The sequence below is a fragment of the Myotis yumanensis genome, unplaced genomic scaffold (genome assembly GCF_028538775.1).
Source record: "Myotis yumanensis isolate MYYU_CA2020_CCGP unplaced genomic scaffold, mMyoYum1.0.hap1 SCAF_13, whole genome shotgun sequence".
NCBI classification, from domain to species: Eukaryota; Metazoa; Chordata; class Mammalia; order Chiroptera; family Vespertilionidae; genus Myotis; species Myotis yumanensis.
In genome coordinates this window covers 46,275,617-46,290,812 of record NW_027223764.1, presented here as the reverse complement: position 1 = coordinate 46,290,812, position 15,196 = coordinate 46,275,617, and the positions used below count along the sequence as shown (strand labels likewise).

The window sequence follows — 15,196 nt, the reverse complement described above, 5'->3', positions numbered from 1 at the left end:
CTTCCTTGATGCTTATGTTAATTTAAGCTGAGATTCTGATTAATAAAACATGCAATATGCTGGCTGCATGGTTGCTATTGATAACTCCCTTATATTTACTTTCCATTCCGAAAACTCCTCCGTATTTTTCCTACTTTCTTCCTTTTCCGTTTTCCATTCCTCCTCAGATTTCTCCCTCAACATCTTTAAAAAATACATATGAGATGATTCTGCTAACCCCTCACATGTCTGATGCCGCTAACATGGCATCCTTCTCAAAAGACCAAGACCAACCCTCTCCCCATGGATGGGCGGAGGGGGGGGGGGGGGGAGTTCAGTCACAGATAACTGTTTACATTGAGTTTATCTATTCAGGCTAGAAAAAATCTTCACCTCACTCATAATCCACAGGGTTCTCAGGCCTTAGACATAAAGACAAACATTTCATGAACTGAGGTTTATTAAGAGTGATGTTTGGGCAGAGGTTGGAGAAGCACCTACCACCCTGGTCGCCCACTCCTCTCAAACCCAGGGCTTGGAAAGGCCAAAGGTAGCAGCTCCTGCAGAAGCTGAGGTTCAGAATGCAAACTGCATCCCAGGGAGATGAGCCTCGTGGCCTTCACCTTCAGCGCGGCCCATGGACAGGCAACGTGGCTGACATACTACGTGAGCCCTTAGCCTAGCTGTGGAGATGCGCTCATCTCACACAGGATCAGGACATTCATTCCCATGATCCAGGGACACGGGCAAAAGGAACAAACAATCCTGCTCAGGGTGTATGACCGAGGCGTCCTTCTCGCTCCGGCCCCTGCGTGTGGGATGTGTGCGCCTCTGGACCATGACCAGCCACATGGTTGCTTCTCTTGGCAGACTTGGCAGGTCTTCCCACCCTTGCTGGGAGGACACGTGGCAGAGACGTTGACGGCTCCATGGCCTTGACTGTTCCTTCCCACTCTGCAGACCAGGCTGCTGCCGGGGATCCTCCTCTGAGGCCTGTGCTTTTGTCCCTTCCTCCTCCTACAGCTACTGGCTTGGATCTTATGCCCGCAGCACAGGATCCCCAGGAAATCCAGGCAGCCCCCCTCACAGGACCAGAGCGGCTTTCCCAGCAGTGAGCACTCTCCAGCCACCCATTCACTCTCTTCTTGCTGCACAGAGATGAGCTCAGCAAGTACCTGGCTACTTCATGAAATTGCTGACATTTGCACTTGACCTTGTGGTGCATGGTCAGTTCTCAACAAGAACAGTTCGTGCCCTGCCCCAGCAGTGCCTGGGCTGCTCCTTGCCTGAGGAGTGGCAATGTGGGGATGAGAGGAAAGAGAAAAAAAAATAAAAATGCTTCTGGCATATGTATGTATGCATGTACACATACATATGTACCCATAATACATGCACATACATATATACATGCATAAACACTATATTTTAAGGTATATAACTTCTAAATATAAAAGATGTCTAGTTCCAGAAAAATCAAAATGCTTTGGGAATATGCACATACACACACCATATTTCCATAAATGATTAAACAGACAAATACTGGTATAAATTATATCTTTTAAATATAACATAGCCACATCTCTAAGTGCACTTAAGCATTCCTTTAGAATGTTCTTACATTTAAAGGTTCACCATATGGGGCTATAACATTGCAGAAGCTAACCCAGCGGTGTTCTCTGCAGCAAGTGTTTCTAGATTTGTCCTCTGACCAGAGAAGAGGGTACAGGACTTGAGTAGGCAGGTGAATTAGCCCTGAGCTCAGCTCTAGCCAAGGACAAACAGTACTATCCCGTGACAGACTCCTAGATGCTGAGGGGGAGAAGTGCAGAGATTTCTTTGCTAAGGTGTTGGGGTGCTAAATGGATGAGAGACAAAGTAGCATAGTAGTGGTGGCGGCAGTGGGAGGGACATGGAAAATGTCACCTACATGCTTGGATCCCTTTCTCCACCTCCATCTAGAACAGGCAGAGGAATTAGCCTCCACCAGAGCAGGGAGTGGGAGCCTTTCTATTTCTTCCTCCGGGGATCATCTCTCCTCTTTCATGCCCAGCTGGGTCCCAGGGGCCAGACCCCAGCAGCCACACCCTGGACCCATGACCTGAACTGGGAAACCCTGTGTGGGTGGAGGCGGAAAGGCTGTGTTCCTAGTGTGGGCAATGAGTAAAGCATGAACAAGAGAAATTACTTCTCATCAACACATATTTTTAGTTCCATGCTGCTGAAATTGGGTAGCAGGCCACAGGAGAAGTTAAGAGGGCTGCACTCAGCAGGAAACCCAGTCACACCCAGCCATGTAAAAATGAACTGGAATCATCATTTTACATTCTGAGCAGAGAGACAGAAAGCTGTACAGCAAGGCAATAAATGAGAGGCCGAGAAAGATGTTCTGAGTTCGTGAATCTGGAATGGTAATGTGGTCCCTGTATCCCCTCAGTTGTTCCTGCCACAGCTTTAGCTGATCAATGGTGCAAACTGGATGAGCTAAACAATTTTGAATGATCAAAACCATCCTGGGAGCATGACTGGATGGATTCCCACATTCCCTACATCTAGAATTTTCCACCACAACCCCAAGCCCTCCCCTATCTTCAAGTGAAAGCCAATTTGCGAAGGAGGCAGTGAGGCCCAGCAGAGAGAGCCTGGGATGCGGAGCCAGGCCCTATGTACATTTAACCCCTGCTTGGCTCCTGTGGGCTGTGTGACCTCGAGCAAGGTATTTACCCTCTCTGAGTACCAGTTCTCTCATCTGCAAGTCAGGGAGATGAATACCATCTTTTCAAGGCTGCCGGTAAGACTGAAAGACAATATATGCAAGAGGCCCAGCTAGAACAATGCTTGTCACATAGTAGGTGCTCAATAATGGAAGCTGCTGGAATTATGCCCCTGTCTAGTTCTAGGTCTGCATGCTCTCTCTCCTCTTCTGTGACAAATGAAGTAAGGCAAGAACTAAGTCCCATATGAGGATAACTCAGAGGCTTTCAATACCTACTCCCTTTTGGAGATGTCTGCCAAAATCTAGTTGAAGACCACACCTTGATGAGTCCTACGTAACCATTCCCTGTTGAGTAACAAGTGAGCGCCCAGTCATGCATGCTGGAATCACCTGTAGCTTGCTTTACATGATCTAGTCACACATGCTTCTCTCCATTAACTGCCACCACCAACTTACAGGGACCAAGCCTAAGAAATGTGGAACACTGGCCACTCAAGATAATAGGGGGAATTCCTACAACCCTCACAGTGCAACAATTACCTAGTTTATTGAACTCTGGGAACCTAGAGGATGTGATAATCCTCCAGCATCACCTTGCAGGGCAATGTAGGGTCCTAGAATGGCCACCCATATCCCTTGTCAAGTACTTCAGGATATGCAATGTGACGGGGACATCACCCTGACAGGTGAGGAAGGAGGAAGGCAATCTGCTAAAAACTCACTGAGCCTGCTGTCTATCAGGAGTGCCAGGAATTCTCTTCCATCCTCAAATATATTCTGTTTGTAGATTCTTCAATAAAGTTAACAACACCCTAAAGAGAAGGAGAGATCAGCTCATGATCCACACCAATTGGAGGTAACATTGACTATCATAAGGATGGTGGGTATCTGGGGAGACTTAACAGGTAATCTATAACAAAAAGGGGGCACATATGTAAGAAGAGAAACACTGAAGGCCATTTTCATCCACAGCATGACTTTGTATAAGGCAAATTTATGCTCCCAAGCCTTTACCTGTGTGTTCTGGCTACACCCCTATATGTATGAGACAGAAGCTGCTCGATGTTTACCTTTTACTCACTATTACTAAAAGACTCCTATTACTCGCTCCCTAAAGGCTAAAGGACCTAAGAATAATATTGTATAATCAAAACCAAAGAAACCATTCCAGTAGAAGAGTGACTATAGTATCTGAAAACCTGGCATCATTATATTTTATTTCAATAGATGAAGCGGAAAAGAGAAAAAGACTTTGCTGACAAAAATACCAGAACCATGTCTGCTCACAGTGTCTTGCAAGGTTCCTGGCACATAGTAGAGTTCAATAAACATTAAATGAATAAATGATAAAATCCAGAAAACATATCTTTTTTTATTAATAGGTAAATATATTTTATTTTTTTAATCTTTAGTGTTTAGAATATTACAGATGCCACCTCTTTTTACCCTTTGTCCCCACCTTCTAGTTCCCGTCCATCCCAGGCCTTCACCACCCTATGTCTGTGTCCACAGTCAAAATATATATATATATATATATATGTATATGTTCTTTGAATTTCTTTCCGCTCCTCTCTCCTCCCTTTCCTCTAAGATTTGCCAATCTGTTCCATGTTTCCATGACTCTGGTCCTATTTTATTCATCATTTGTTATGTTTGTTAGATTCCACATATAGGTGAGATAATGTGCTATTTGTCTTTCTCTGCCTGCCTTATTTCACTTAGCATAATACTCTCCAGGTCCCTCCAGGCTGTCTGAAAGGGTAAGAGATCCTTCTTTTATACAGCTGCATAGTATTCTATCATGTAAATGTACCACGGCTTTTTTTTTTGTACCTATTCATCTACTGATGGGCTGTTTCCAGATCTTAGCTTTATCTTTGTCAGATGAATAAATTTAAATGACTAAAAAAACACAATCAGCACACATACAAAACACCTGCTGAGATCAGAAACTATTTTGTTCAAAAGTAAATGTAAAATAATCATAGCAAACTTCTAAATGAAATATCCCACAGTGAATCACTTTAATAAACAGACAACTTATGTAACTTGCAACTTTGGAACATGCTAGCATTCATAACAGCCCATAAATATCCCTGATGTTTGAGAATAGAACACTGAGTTGGGCTGCCAATTTTTTTGAACTCATAGTTTAAAACTAGGGAAGTCATTTAATGTGGATTATGTTGCTTACTTGTTACTAATGGGTTAATATTAGAAACAGTATTGACTAGTTTCATACTGGTTGCTAAGCAACATTGCTTCCTTTCCCCAATGGTCTGAGAGAGAGGATAAAAAGGGGAAGAAAGTGAGAAATGTTGGAAAAATAGGAAAGTGAAAATTCAATGGATCATAAGGTACAATTTGTAGGGAGAGTGAAAGAGGAAATAATTCTGGCGGGATGTACTAAGACATCAGTTGCCTTATGACATCACATTGAGCCTCCAGCTCCAAAGAGAGAGTAGAAGATGAATGTGTCCTGACCCCAGCGTCCCACTGCTCATGTTCAGTTCATTCTTAGCCAGAAACACATAGGGACCATGGGTGACAGCAAGCCGACCTCTGTGACAGACCATTATAGCCCCAACAAGAGCAACAACGAAAATCTATGAAGTCTGGAAGGCCTCGCCAAAATTTACCTTTTGTAATTCATGGGCCCATTCCTTCAGGGGCCTTTGGTTCCCTACACATCTGGAAGGCCTGGACGTGATCCATACGCTCAACAATATTGATGGAGTGCTCACGGTGAACCCGGCTCTGGGCTGGGAACTGGAGGGGAATGCTGGAGCCCTTGCTCTTGACTGATCTCTCACCAGTGAGCATGGTGTCCCTTCATCACCATCGCAGTGTGCCATATTTATCAGGACTCTATGGTATGGTGGAGCAATTTTAAAAACCCACAGCATGACCTAGGAGATGGAATGCGACAGGCCCATCTCAGTCTGTGGCAGGACAGGCCTCGTAAGGCTGCGGAGCTGTTTCCTGCTTGAATCCTCCAGGCTCATTCTAAAATGAATTAGCCAGAGAGAGACAGCATATTAGTTAATGTCCATTTTCATAGATTAGTCTGTTAGGCTAGAAGCTGTCATCTGTTGTGTCCTGCAGACACCTGGATGCTGGACAGGTCAGTTTTGACAGCAGGGAGAGGCTTAGGGAACGGCTGGCATATGCACTAGCTGGCCAAGGGAGGATGGGGAGGGAAATGGGAAGGAAGAGGAATCAGAGGGCTCTGGAGGCAAGAGGGGGATGATGAAGCTCTGAGCAGCCAAAAGGCAGGAGAGAGCACCAAGAGGGAGATGAGGCAGAGATTTGTATCAACAGGGGCTTTGAAGCTGGTCCTATGCTAACATGGAATGCTGGGTAATTTACTTGCCCCAGCCAAGACTAAGTGTCTGCATCTGCAGAACAGAAAGAACACTTAGTATCCTATATAATAAAACCCTAATACACAAATTAACCGGATGGCAGAATGACTGGTTGCTATGATGTGCACTGACCACCAGGGGACAAATGCTCAACGCAAGATCTGCCTCCTGGTGGTCAGTGCATTCCCACAGGGAGAGCGCCGCTCTGCCAGAAGCCAGGCTCATGGCTGGTGAGCACAAGGGTGGTGGCAGGAGCCTCTTCAGCCTCCACAGCAGCGCTAAGGACCTCTCTGGGGATGTCCGCCTGCCAGTTTAGGCTCGCTCCCTGTGGAGAACAGGCCCAAGCTGGCAGGCAGCCATCCCCTGAGGGATCCCAGACTGCAAGAGGGCACAGACCTGGCTGAGGGACACCTCCCAACCCCCTACCCCCCACCCCCAGTGCACCAGTGCATGAATGTCACGTACTGGGCCACTAGTTGGGAGAATAAAAAGGAATGTATTTAAAGCAAGCTCCATGGTACCTAGCACATGGTAAATGCTCAATAAATTCTAATCAAGGTTATTATCATATATGGAACCACCTTAAACTATAAAGCACTAGTTTCAACTATTAATAAAACTATTATTTTATAGCTGTGTCTAACATTTGTTCTGGTAAACACCACCTCATTCTTCTAAGCCCTAATGTGTGTACCACCCTCATAATTACTCCACTACCCAAGTGTGATCTTTTGTAATTAATAATAGTACTAATAAAAAACAACAACAATAATAAAAATAATAACAACAATGACAGCAGCAACAACAGCAATAATCAATGTTCATGGAGTACTTATCCCACACCTGGCACTGTTTTAAAAGTTTAACAAGTACTAACTCACTTGATTATTACAATGACTTTATGAGGCAGGTACTATTGTTACTGCCATTTTACAGATAAACCAAAGTATGGGAAGGCCAAGGTCATTTGGCCAATAAGTGACATACAGCAGATTCCAATTCAGATAGTCTGACCTCAAAGCCCACACTTATCCACTATGTATACTGCCTCTCTCATCTCTGTATGCCTACATTTACTTGATTTTTAAATAAATGACTCACTTATTTTTTCCCGTTTGGATAACATTATACTATTACATGATATCTATGAAATCCTGAGCTTGATATTCTACTTATAATTATCTTTATGTAAAAAATACTTACAAAATTATTTGAAAACAAAATGTTCATGTACTACCTAAAATCATCAATGAAACTTTAGAAAAATACTATTCTAGGCACTTGAATTTCTTCTACTTCAAGCCACAAAAACTATGGGTGAGCACGAACAACTCACCGGTAGCTTCCTACTTCCACACCCATTCCCCACCTCCTCCTCCTTAACAGAGCCTGGATTTTTAGCTGGCACTCAGCTGCCAAAAATGAAAGTGCATGTTCCTTTCAGCTGCCTGTGGCTCTGGCCAATGAGATGCACAGGATGCATTATGTGGGCATTCTTGGAAGTTTCCTGAAAAGCCTGCTTTGTTTCCCTTTCTTGCTTCTTGGAATGAGCACACAATGATAAGTGCAAGAGCTGCCATCAAAAACAATTTTGAGAAAATAAATGAAGAATGTCAGAACCCCAAAGAGAAGGAACCGGAGTTGCTAGTGACACCATGGAACTGTCACACCCATCCTGCACTGCCTCCCTCCATACTTCCTTTACATGAGAGAGAAAGAAGTCTCTGCAATGCCGGGCCACTGGTACTTTAGCTTTCCTGTTGCATGCTGCTGAACTTCATTCTGATGTACTCACCTCTTATTTTGGCACCACCCTCTCCCCAACCAAGACACAACCAGGAAAACTTCACCCAGAGAAGAGGTCCCCTAACTCATCAATGAACTGGCCAAGTCCTGGAACCATAGGCACTGCCTGGACGTGTGCATTTATGAACCACTTCACTCCAAATGCCTTAATACAGTGTTCTATTTACTCCTCCCACAAACCTACATGACGGGGACCTCCATAACCTCATTTGTACACAAGAGGAAACTGAGGCACAGAGGTTTAAGTACCATGCCCAAGGTCGTTCAACTAGTAAGTGTCAGAGCCAAAACTCAAACCCAACAGTATGTCCCTCAAAGGGAAAGTTCTCCACCCTAATGCTCTCTGTCTCCCCCAAATCAAAGGGGCAGCAGACTCCCAGAGGAGCTGGCTTCTTAGAGGCTTACACAGCTGCCCATCACAGCGCCCTGGCCCGCTTCCCTGAAGGCTGACTGGCTTTAGCTTCTCTAGAGATCACTGGGGCCCCACAGACCCTTTCTGTCATCATAGTCACACTAGGTTTTAAACAGAACCAAATGCAAGTCTGATGTCTCAGCATAAATTTTGATTATTTACTTATTTTATAGGTAAAAAAAAATATATATTCTAAAAGATGGCCAAAAGGCATATCCAGAAAATCTTTGCCTCCCTCCCCTCAGGAATTCCACGCAGTCCCCACGATGCCCTGGACAAAGCAGGGCACGTGGCCCCCCAGCCACCACAGAGTTAATGTGTATTTCCAGGGCCTGGCACATGTTCAGTCAAAAACCTGGCGGCGTGCCTGTTGTTTACCGAAGCTGGGGAAGAAGCATCTGCAACATTACGAAAAGCATATTGTAAAAGGCAACACATGCAAATTAAACCTCTTGAGCTATGAGTAAATTGCTGGGAAAATTTATAACTCATTTAATAAAACTTGAAGTAAATACATAGCCTGGCTCCCAGGGAAAACAAAATATTTCCCACAATCCTCTCCTCTTCTAAAAGGAAAAAAAAAAAGAAATAATAAAAATAAAGGCTGATGGAGCCAGACGGCTCTATCAAGTAGAAAGTATAAATAGCAGCTGTGGTGGTAAGCAAAACCAGTGTGAGTAGTGGGGCATTTAATACCCACACAGACAGTGCCACACCCTATGCTCTGGGATGCATTTGACAATGTCCAGGGCTAGGACATAGCCACAGTGACCTATGTTGGTGCTCATCTGAAAAGGCTCTCTGGGCATCTTCTATTCATTAATTCATTCAACAAGTATTTGCTGAGTATCTACAGAGAGGCACTGCACTGCGGTGATTAAAAACATGTGCTCTGCAGCCCTGCCGCCTTGTTTGGAGCCCAGGCTCTGCCTCGTACCACCCACATGCCCTTGGGCCATTGTGTAACCCTCTGTGCCTCAGTGTCCTCATCTGTAAAATGGGAAAACAGTAATATCCACATCCTGGGGTCGTTGTGAAAACTAAATGTGTGAATGCATGTGAAATGCTTAGAACAATACCTGGTAAATATTTACCCTTTAATAAATATTAGCTGCTTATTGCTTATTAGCTAGCATACGGGCCAGCCACTCTGTGAGGATCAAACAGGTAGATGAGGCTTCTCTCCTGGAGCTTATATTCCACCAGGGGTAGGTAGAACATCCACTTGTAGACGAATGAATCAGCAGGGAATCATTGAAGGGCTTTGACCAGAGAGTGACAAGATCTGATTGACAATTTAAAAGCTGGCTCTAACTATCACATGGCAAATGGACTGAATGGAGGCAGGAAGGGAAGGGAGGAAGCTACTATGGCTGTCCCCACAAGCTGTGATGGTGGCTCTGCCCAGGGTACTGGAGGCGACTCGGGGACTATTTCTTTTTTTTTTTTTTTTTTTTTTTTAAATATATTTTATTGATTTTTTACAGAGAGGAAGGGAGAGAGATAGAGAGTTAGAAACATCGATGAGAGAGAAACATCGATCAGCTGCCTCCTGCACATCTCCCACTGGGGATGTGCCCACAACCCAGTTACATGCCCTTGACCGGAATCGAACCTGGGACCTTTCAGTCCGCAGGCCGACGCTCTATCCACTGAGCCAAACCGGTTTCGGCATCGGGGACTATTTCAGGAGAGCTGACAGGACTTTGTGATCGACTGGAGGTAGGGGTGAAGGAAAGACAGAAATCAAGAAAGACTCCTGATTTGGGGAGGCCTGGCTTGTTCCTCAGCCCGAGATGGACACTGTAGAACACTGAGTGGTCAGTCATCGCTTCCATTTCTGAAAGAGCTCTCAAGGCAGTTGGTCAGAGCAGCCTAACGCACAGAAACAGAACCAATAGAGAACATGACAGAAGCGCATAAGCACGTGGTTCAGCGCCCAAGAATCAAAGATCAAGAGAGCACCGAAGTCTCCATGGAAAGTCACAGAGAGCAGAGCACCCCTGAGTGTTCATGCTGCGGTTAGGATCCCCGGCTGCTGGGACTGTGGCCCTGAACAGTTTTCTTACTTCCTCCAGTCCTCGGTGACTATAAAATGGAACGATAATGGTATTTTCCATGCAGAATCACGTACAGACGCACTCCTTAAGGACCTAGCACAGTGCTGACAGGAGATGAGGAAGATGCTGTGTCTTCGATGGAAATTAACAGAAGACAGAAGAAGAAAACTCGGGGAAAGAATGTATCACAGATGAAACAAGATTCAAAACTGACCCCTTTAAAAATGAAAAATTTGTTGTTCATAGTTCTGCCAACATCTACAAGGCAACCACTGGGGCTGCCCACACCATATGCCCCACCCTGGCAGGATGGCTCAGAACTAATATGTGACTTAGGCTCCATCAGGTAACCTCAATCAAGCCCAGATGATTATACATTATGGGGCCCCCTTTCTAGATACTCTAAATCCAGGCTGTTTTCAACTAGAGAACCCTTCCTCCCAGATGCAGGTGGCCTTTCTATCCCACCCGTGGGGCACCTGTGACATCCCGCTGCTCATGGTGCTGTGATGACGTATTTTCTCAATCCAGGTGCCTTCATGCTTCAGGGGACAAGAACAGGGCTTCGCTTATCTTGCAGGTCAGCAGGTCATCATGACTGCCATGTCTAACTGTGGCGCCTGAGAACTGCATATGGCTTAAAGCCTTGGGGCACCAGAGTCACACAGACCTAGGCATGAAGGCCAGCACCAGACTCATTTGCTGCTGCATGGCCTGAAGCAAGTTACTAAAGTTATTTAAGTCTCGGTTTCCTCATAACTAAAGTGGAATGAAAATTAGTACTTACCACCGGGCTGTGGGGAAATGAATGGGATAGGAGATGCAAAACACGGTGCCTCGAACATAAGTACCAGTGAATGTGAGGAGAAGCCATTGCTATTGTTGTTGTTGAGGTGGTTTTGTACTGAAAGGACTTACTCCCGATGTAGCATTCGTTTCCCCACAGAAGGAGCACAGAGGGATTTCAGGGCAATGAACATACTTGGTATGCTACTATGATGGTGAGTACCTGTAATTGCACATTTGACCGAAGCCATAGAATGCCCAACACCAAGAGTGAACCTTCCTGTCAACTATGGGCTTTGGGTGATTATGATGTGTCAATGCAGGTTCATAAATAGTAATCAATGTACCCCACCAGAGGGGGAGTGTTGATAATAGGAAGGCTATGCATTTGTGGAGGAAGGCGGTTATTAGGAAATCTCTGTCCCTTCCTCTCAATTTGGGTCTGAACCTTCAACTGCTCTAAAAGAAATAAAGTCTTAAAAAAATTCCCCAGGGTACCATAGAGGCCAGAGGAACTCAAAACAACCTCTTAAGTGCCGTTTCTGGAAAACACGCTGGAGGAAGCCCCATCCCTGCTCTTCGCACGCCGCAGAGAGCGGCGGGGGGCTGCGGGGATCCTGGCACAGGGAACTTTTTAAACTCCTGACAATTCTTCTAAGAATAAAGGCGGAAGCTGACTGCTCGGGCGCAGCGCTGCAGGCCTCTCTCCAATCTCTCCTGTGTTTGGACATCACTCAGGCCCTTCAGGATCCCAGGCTGCTGTCTGCTGACTGACAACAGAAAGAGAAATTTAGAGGTGTGAGTGAAGTGACAGAGCTGTCAGGGCTGCCTCGAAACGACTCTTTTCTTAGAGAAAGGAAAGATAACAGGAGAAAACCCAGACAGCTGCGATCCCCTGTCACACTTGCTGGGAGAGGTGGTGTGTGTGTGTGTGTGTGTGTGTGTGTGTTCCCCCCCCATCCCCAAAAAAGCTTTGGATGGATTTTAAAAATGAGAAGGGGAATTAGTTACCCCAAATTTTGATCCCAGTCTTTATATAACTAGAATAGGATTTGGGAACTAGTCCCTCCTTTGGGATTTATAATGTCAGCTAAATAGTTTACTCAGGGAATGGGTTTTTGGGGTTGTTGTTTTTTTTTTTTACCCTTTAAAAATATTTTTTTAAGAGAAAAAACTCAAACTCTAAAACCTGGACTCCAAAGTCTCTTTCCTTTCAGAAACCCCAGCTCATAACATCAGATCCTAATTCGTAGGTGGACTTTGGTCAGCTGATATATTACTCACAGTGATCTCCAGCCGGGCTTCTATGAACTAGACACCAGCACATCCAAGTCACATGTTAGTCATCATTCAGAAAACGGCCTGGCAGCTAGGCCCAGCCCCAGCTCTCACTTCCCCTTCTTTGTCATCCACTATTTCTGCCAGTGTTAGTGGTTTATAATGTCTTGTTTCTTTCTTTCACATCCAAAACATAAAAATCTAACCATTTGAGGGGGGAGGGGTCCTAAAAAACAGGACACTCTAGACTGAAATGCACAGACAGACCCTCCATCCAGCATCCCTTTAATGACAGGGAAGTCACTGGCCAAGAAGATCACGTTTCAAAGGCTCCCATTTTTCTCAGTTTTTTGAAAGCCTTAACATCACAATAAACCATGAAAAGAAACAGATTCCCACTCTCACCCACAGGTCAAGCACAGTCCAGAAAGGAATGCCTTTATTAAGATAATTCCTTGGGGAAAAAAAAACACAATAATTCTAATAGTAACCAAAAGAACAGATCATGATAGATGGAAGGAAATTGAAGTTTGAGTGTTTTTCTAAGAGTCCAGGAGGGCCAAGCAAGCAGACCAGAATGAGAAACCTCATCCCCGCTTGTAAAACGCTCCAGGAGCACCACAAACCTACACTGGGTCGCTGATTGATGCAACACTCGGATTAGAAAAACACTGCATGAAATACAATTTCCAGAGAGGAAAAGGAAGTCCTTGATGAGCCTGGTGAAAAAGTGATAAAAGCTTCACTCAAGGCTTCCACTTCAGTATCAGATTATGGGAAACTTTCATTGAAACAACCCAACAGAGTCCATTAGCCTGCCATCGGCAAGCACTACTCAAACCCTTCACACCTCGGCCAAGAGAAGGCCCATAATCACCCGCGTTCCTGCTGGGAGGAGAAGGAAGGGAAAGAAGTAGGTGGAGAGGCTTGCTAAAGCCACTCCAAGAACAAAAGACATTTTTCTTTGATGGGGAGAGAAAGGGAAGAAGAAAGGAAGGCAGTAAGGGCCAATGTGAATTCCTTCTCCTCCTCACCAGCATCTCTACTACAGCTGTGCTGACTGAGGGGCTGCTGGGAAGCCATTCCCTCTGGAGTAGAGAAATGGAAACAGAATTGCACCAAGAGTAACAGGACTGGCTCCTGGTTTGGCACTTACTATCTATGTGACTTCGGGCACATTGTTCACACTTCCAGGTTTTTCATGGCCTTAGCTCTAGACCCAGGACAACAACTACTATCTTTCCTACCTTTTATGGTTATTTAGAATATCCAATAAAACAATGGCAATGAAAGTATTTTTAAGAGTTTAAAAGACTGAACAATGTACTCTTAGACACTATACAAGTTGTGACTCAAGAGTTTGTCGGCTCACCCAGAGCTATGATTAGGACTGACAGGGATAAGAAGACAGGTATGAAGAGCGTGAGCCTTATGTTGTTAAGTAGACCAAGGTAGACATGCTGGGGCTAGAGTGATGGTGAAGGGCTGAGTCCACATTCCAGCTGCCCCTTACCTAGGAGGTAGACAAAGGTCTGGAAACCTGTGAACATTTCATCTCTTCCTTTTACAGATGAGGAGACTAAAGCCTACACAGCAGAAGAGCTAACTAAGGCCCTCAAAGCTAGTTCCTGGCCAAGAGAGACCTCAGTCTCCTAGTCTACAGTCCAAGCCTTTTCCACAGATTGCCCTGCCCCACCCCACCCCATAAGGTGGTGCAGGAGGATCCATGGTTGACTAGAGAGCTGGGAACATAATAGCCAGGGAGAGACCCACAGAAACCTCAAGGAAAAAACAAACAAACAAAACATATGTGTGTCTTGGGGTCATCAAATGACAAAGGTCAAATTGGCCACATGGTCAAGGCTGGTTTTATTATTCACCTGATTCTCACAGTAATATGTACTGTCTCTGAGGTCTTTCTCAGGCAACTCCATTTGCATAGAGTTCTTGATAAGCACAATAGATATGCCAAACACCCTCTAAGACATCACTGGAGCAAGGTCCCAGCATGCAGGAGGCACCCCAGTCCACCACCATCCCCAACTCACAGACTCAGTTTTGGGAAAGCATTACGCTAAAATGTTGTGTCGGGACTCAGAGTTCAATTTCCTCTAGAAATAGTATTATAACCGGTGATGAATTTCTAAGACTCACCAGGGACACCTATTTGACACATAGTTTAAGATGCTACTAAACTTTCAGGAGGAGAAAATTAAAGCATTAGGCTGATGTTTCTGAAGGTGTAGAAGCTGATGAAAGATACCAACAGGAAAAAAGTAAACATGAAAAAATTATCATAATAAGCGAGAGCTGGTGAACATAAACTGATGTAAGCCAGAAACTATACCAGCTCAGTCCCACCTTGCTGAAACACATTATGCCCATCGCACTGTGAGTATGTGCTTTGTTGGGGAGAATTTCTGGCTGAAATTGGGTCTTTGCTCAGGAATAAAGGGAACCCAAGGATAGTTACTACTGTGATTAAACATATGGAAAAATTCTCTGAGAACAGTAAATGCCACATGCCTGAAAGGCAGAGGTTCTCAACCTGTGGGTCGAGACCCCTTTGGCAGTCAAACAACCCTTTCACCATCCTGCATATCAGATATTTACATTACGATTCATAACAGTAGCAACATTACAGTTATGAAGTAGCAACGAAAATAATTTTATGGTTGGGTCACAACCTGAGGAACTGTATTTAAAGGGCCAGAAGGTTGAGAACCACTGCTGTAAGGGATGCCCGTTTTTGTTAAGGCTATTATTACTAGACTGTGAACATAAGAAGTTGCTCAAA

At 44.8% G+C, this 15,196-nt stretch overlaps 1 protein-coding gene across 1 annotated transcript in view; it reads right to left on the bottom strand.

The window, feature by feature from the left end:
* The window catches only part of LRMDA (leucine rich melanocyte differentiation associated), a 1,013,334-nt gene that overhangs the window by 507,130 nt on the left and 491,008 nt on the right, over positions 1 to 15,196 (bottom strand). The window lies entirely within an intron of this gene.